The sequence below is a fragment of the Bison bison genome, unplaced genomic scaffold, assembly GCF_000754665.1.
Source record: "Bison bison bison isolate TAMUID 2011002044 unplaced genomic scaffold, Bison_UMD1.0 scf7180017864475, whole genome shotgun sequence".
Classification (NCBI taxonomy): Eukaryota; Metazoa; Chordata; class Mammalia; order Artiodactyla; family Bovidae; genus Bison; species Bison bison.
The window spans coordinates 3,430,123-3,436,122 of NW_011495036.1; the positions used below are offsets into that span (position 1 = coordinate 3,430,123).

At 46.6% G+C, this 6,000-nt stretch overlaps 1 protein-coding gene across 1 annotated transcript in view; it reads right to left on the reverse strand.

The window, feature by feature from the left end:
* The window catches only part of COL6A3 (collagen, type VI, alpha 3), a 91,482-nt gene that overhangs the window by 84,294 nt on the left and 1,188 nt on the right, over positions 1–6,000 (reverse strand). The window lies entirely within an intron of this gene.

Here is a 6,000-nt window from a genome sequence, read left to right on the forward strand (position 1 = left end):
CTACAGAAGAAAATCTTAGCCACGCATACACATCTGTAAGCAATCATCTCCTTGACCCAGGCTCTGAAGGTGTGTCCTGTGATAGCAAAACTTAACTCTTCTAATCTTGAGTGTCAGCCTGGGCTCCTTGTCAGACACTGAGTATCAGATTCAAGACCTCTGGATCTCCCTGGTAATGTCATGTAAAACAATGTCTGTTCACGTCTTAGCCACTGTAAACAGTGCTGCTATGAACACTGGGGTACGTGTATCTTTTCAATTTAGAGTTTTTATCTTTTCCAGATATACACCAGGAATGGAATTGCTGGATCATATGGTAGACCTATTCTTAACTTTTTAAGGAAACTCCATGCTGTTCTCCATAGTGGCCGCACCAATTTATATTCCCAACAGTGTAGGAGGCTCCCCCTTTCTCCACATCCTCTCCAGCGTTTATTATCTGTAGACTTTTATCTGTCCATTGACAGATAAATGGATAAAGATGTGGTATATATGCCCAATGGAATATTACTCAGTCATAAAAAAGAATGAAATCATGTCATCTGCAGCAACATGAATGGACCTGAAGATTATCATATTAAGTGAAGTAAGTCAGGCAGAGAAGGATGAATAACATATGATATCACTTATATGTGGAATCTTAAAAAATGATACAAATGAACTTATTTACAAAACAGACTCACAGACATAGAAAACAAACTTATGGTTACCAAGGAAGAAAAGCACAAATTAGGAGTTTTAAGATGAACAGATACACACCACCACATATAAAATAGATAAAGGATTTACTGTATAACACAGGGAACTATTTTAGGAGAAAATGGCAACCCACTCCAGTATTCTTGCCTGGAAAATCCCTTGGACAGTGGAACCAGGTGGACTACAGTCTACAGGGTTGCTCTACACGACTGAGTGTCTGAGCATGCATGCTCAGGGAACTATATTCAGTATTTTGTAATAACATAATGGAAAAGAATCTGAAAAAGAACATGTATGTATAACTGAATCACTTTGCTGTATACCTGAAACACAACATGTAAATCAACAGTATACTTCAATTTTTAAGTGCCTATCTGTTAAAAGGAAAAAAAGTCTGTTCAGCGGCTCATACATTGGAATAGAGCAATCCAGAAAGGAAAGGTGGGACTGTGCCCTCACAGGTAACCTCCTCCCAGAACGAGGTCCCATGAGGCTCTGCCAAGCACCATCTGGGGCTACCTTCCTTCTCTCCCTATAAAGGCACCTTGAAGAACCTCCAGATTAACCACCCAGATATTCAGAAATGTATTTAAAGACATATGTTAGGGTCCAAGATAATAAACACGAAGCAGAAAGTTTGCTGTGGTTGGAAAAACTAGACACCACGATGCACACGTAAATAAGTTTCTACCCTTTTAAATGTGAGGTTTTTCTTGCTAGTGATAAGCATTAGGCAGAGACTAGTTCAGATTTAACATAAGAGAAGAGAATGCCTTAGAAGACGCTTCAAAAGGAATTGCATGAACATCCCGTTCCACTCCTGCCACGTGACACACGGTGCTGTCGGCTCCAGGGCAGGTGCCGGTATATCCTCCCTGCCTGCCCTGGCCAGGGACTATGGCCCACTGGCCGCTCCAAACCATGGGGTTCCATTGTAGAACTGTTCAAACAAAGCGGCTAAAATGTCCTCAGGTGGTAAGGGAATCTTAACCAGTTTTGTTTGTTTTCTAATTTGATTCATGTCCAAGTCCAGATAATTAAATAGTTCTTTTTAATTAAATTTAAGCAGCTGATAAAATATCACTGTGGATTTAATACAATAGCCTGGAAAAAATCTACTGCATTCCCGTCTCAGTCAGTAAAGGTCAGTTCATCTCTCCCAGCCGCCCCAGCTTTATGTGCAGAATGAGGCCTACTCCCGATGCTCTAACCAGCAGTGGTCCTGCGGCTGCTTTTCCATCTGTCGCCCTAGGCTCTGACCGCTGGTGGGTTTCCTTCTGCCCCCGTGAGAAACAGAGAGCCCACCAAGTGCTGGCTGGGGGGTGTCTGTGGGCTTGGCTGAGCTGGCTCTGGGCTGCTGAATCAACTGATGAGGATTGCAGAAGAGAAAACCCGTTTCCTGGAATGGCTTCTCTTGAGACCTGAGTCATCTCCAGCTGCTGTTCAGCTCTGCATTTGAGATTAAATCAGTGCACAAGCTCTCCCTTCCAGTGGCCGATTCTCGATGCCCTGGGTCCGTGAAAACCAAAGATATGGGCCGAACCAGGGGGACTGGACAGAAGCACTTCTTTCACACCTTTCCCTAGCCACACCTACCTTGCAGATGTTTCTCTGTACTTGATGAAACATCTTAAAATTCAGGAGAACAGCAGGATCACACGATGTGAAACGCAGCCAGGCCCCAACGAAAGACTAACAGCCTTCGGGAGAGGGCTTGGCAGAACTTTTCATACTTGCCCTATTTTTCTGCCTTTTTTTTTTCTTTCCAGATTTTTTTTTGAAACAACAATTACCTCTCTGCTAAATAAAATATGATACTCTATAAAAGATTGGCCGATGGCCAAAAAAAGCACCTTTCTTCTCGTGGTACTCCAAAATGCACTCCTGAAGATATATTCTCTCTCTATATTCCTGGTCCTCAACACCCACCTGTGAGAGCACACGGGCATGTCCAGGAAATGCTGATTCTGCTTTGGGACCTAGACCGGGAAGATGCCCTAGAGAAGTGAATGGCAACCCACTCCAGTATTCTGGCCTGGAGCATCCCACAGATGGAGGAGCTTGGCGGGCTGCAGCCCATGAGGTCGCAAAGAGTCGGACACAACTGAGCAACTAATACTCTTGGGACCTCAGACTAGCCATTCACCCCTCTGGGTTCCATTTCTTCATCTGAGGTGTCAAGGGTGTGGGCAGAACACCCACTAAGGTAGTAATTTGGGGATATTTCAAGTAGCCAAACGGAAGTCCATAGCCTGCCAAGTCAATAATGTGCCCTAAGGCAAGGGCAGGGCCGGAGTCTTAGTCATTTTTGTCCCCTCCTCCCACCCCAGAGTTCCCCGCCCTGGAGCACAATGGGGTTTATTAAGCTTAAAGAAATATGAGACACATGGGCCAAAGTTTGGGAGTTACTGGGTTAGTTCCGTCTTAACATCCCTTCTATTTCTAAAATTCAAAGATCCTACCCGGATACAGCAGACTGGGTTCTGAAACACCGTCGTGTTAATTTAAACTTTCTTTCTCAGTAGATACCAGTAACATGTTTCCTCTAAAAGTTCTTACTTGGTTAACGCCCCTGGATGAAGGTACTTTAGAATACAGCCTGCTTCACCGCAAGCAGCTGTTCACCTCAAAAGAAAATAGTAAAATCCTAACCGTACATTTACTTCAGATATTAGTCACATTTTTTTTAAACTAGGTATGGAAACAGTCTCTAGGTGGGTCCCAAAGTGACCCAACGAGCTCTGCTGAGATGTACCTCAACAGATTGCCTGTGACCCCCAGACTCCCTGCACCGCGCAGGGCTCAGAGGGATGCGTCGCCCTCTAGGGGACAGAAAGCAGAATGCACGTTCAGGAAAAGCTTTCCCAGGAGGAAGACACTGATTCGCCTTTTCATGTCCTTCCCGAAACAGACAGATGAGGCCAGAAGGTATTAAAATTACGTTTTCAAATTCCCCAGAAGAACTCCTCTTTGTAAATCGGGGTGCTGTGGGTGCTCCCTGAATTTCAGACGGTCATCACCCCTGGTTCAGAGGGGACAAAGAGTGTTTTTTTTCTTAAAAGGGTAGGATCATCTCCCAGATGTTTGGAAAGAGAGAATCCATATCTAGAAAAGTGGATAAAGACAGCCCAAGACTGTCTGAAGAAGCAGGAGCTTTTTTAAGCTTCCCTGCTTGAAAACCTGAATCATTTGTGAGCGTTCCTTTCCTTAGTGAGAGCTGCTAATGGGGTTTTTTTAAATGCCGGGTCGCTCCTCGGGTCGTCAGCTATTCCCGTAGCATGGTGTGGGTGTTACAGCGGGCTGTCCACAGCAAAGACACAGTGAGAAGTTCGCTCCTGTACCTTTTGGTGGAAAGGCTGCTGGGACAGAAAGTCCCCTTCAGATGGGAACCCGCCCAAGATTCTTCCCCAAGAGATAACAGATCCCCGGGTCCTTCCAAAAAGGAAACTGACAGGGACTGCTTTTCAAGTGAAACGTTTGCCTAAAGTGATTAGCATGCGGGCAAGACAGCCTCCCACGAATTCAGGACCTCCCAGTGGATTTTAAATCCTAAATGTGGAATTTCACATAAAACTGGATAATGACAAAGACCACTTTAACCAGTTGAGTGAGGGCATGGATGAAGCCTCCAGGGCGAAACTCTGCTAACTCTCAAAAGGCAGGAGGTCTGATTTCAAGCTGGCTTTAAAATCAAAGTCAGATGGGGAGCCTCCTTGGAGCCACAAACCCATCATCAATTGTCCATTGAACAGAGGGGGTTTCTTTCTACTTTATCATCAGTGATGTATTAGGTTCTAAGGTACAGAATCACAGATGGCACTTAGGATGAGAGAATGAGAAGCAGTGAATCCTCAACACTTTGAAAATGAAGGGAGGTGCAGAGATAAGAACAATTCCTCTTCAGAAAGACGCTTGTCTGGCTTTATCGAAAGCATCCTGAAGACCCCCAGTGTGGATATTCACCATATATCCCACCCGCTAAGGGCCACAAGCATGGTGGGGAGGGGCACACACCCTCCCAAGTGCTGGAAGAGCCGGGGCCAAGAGCGAACATTCTAGAGGTTTCCCCTGGCCACCTCCCAGGAAGTTGGGGGTGGCAACACCCTCCATTTACCCCACTGGAAAAAGAAGAGCCACCCTCACCACCCTGTGATGAGACTCTTCCCCAAGCCTCCTCTCCACCCAGGATCTTCTTAATGATTTTCTCACTGCCGTGAGTGGAGAAAGAAAAAAAAAAAAAAAAAATACAGCTTATGGTAATGGAAAACCCTTGCCTCAACAAAGAAGAGCTCGAGACCACATGATCATTCCTAGATCTTGAATTCCTACAAACACCCCACACCTTCCCACCCCTCTGCCTTCACCCTCAGCAAAGCCCACGCAGGAACGGAGCAGAATGCAGGTCCCATCCCTCTGGGCCCCGTCCCCAGAGGTGGCCTGAATGCAGGAAGCCTGCTCAGCTGCTCTGGTTGCAAAGCCCAGGTCTGTTCTGGGGACCAGCTCTCTCGCCTGGCACTCCTTTCCCTGTTAGCTGGGAGAACCCTGGGGAGCATACACCAATTCCCCCATCACTTTTCATAGAATATGACAGGAGGGCATTCTCTTCTGGGAGAACAGAATCAAATGGCACGTTTCAAATCGCGATGCAAGCTAGTTCGGGGACCTCCACAGTTGGACTGTCTGCCTTCCTGAAATGGTAAAGACTGGACTGCCCTCTGAGCCACCTACTGGTGCCATGGCCTCTGCAAGTAACTGAGCATCTCGGAGCCCGAGAACATCTTTAAAGCCAGGGAACCACACCTCAGCGCTCCCGACCATGAATCTCTTCCTTTCTCTTTAGCCCACCTAAAGAGCTCAGGAGTTCCAATAGCATCCAACAATCAGCTGGTTTTCAATAACATTTTGCTTAGGAACCAAAAAAATACCTGATTTTAAAGTCATTTCTGTTCAGTCTTTTGAAGTTACAGAGATGGGGGATCCCCGAGTGAGAACTGTCTCTCCCTTTGGGGTCCAAGCACCCTTGCAGCTGTGGGACCCAGTGGTTCTCGTTCGGAGTTAGCTGTGTTCAGCAAGAGAAGCAGCTGGCAAGGGCCAGCTCCTCCGAGTCCCCACTGGGTGGAGGACAATCCCCTGTGTCTAGAGCAGTTTGTTCTTGGGGTCCAGACCAGCCTCTCAACTCACTCCTCGGGCTGGCTGTGAAATGCAATCTCTGTTTACAGCCCCCAGGACTCCGCTGAGCCCTCCCAGGGAGCCCACCACACACAGTAGCCCCTGACACAGGTCCCCAGAGTAGACTGGTGA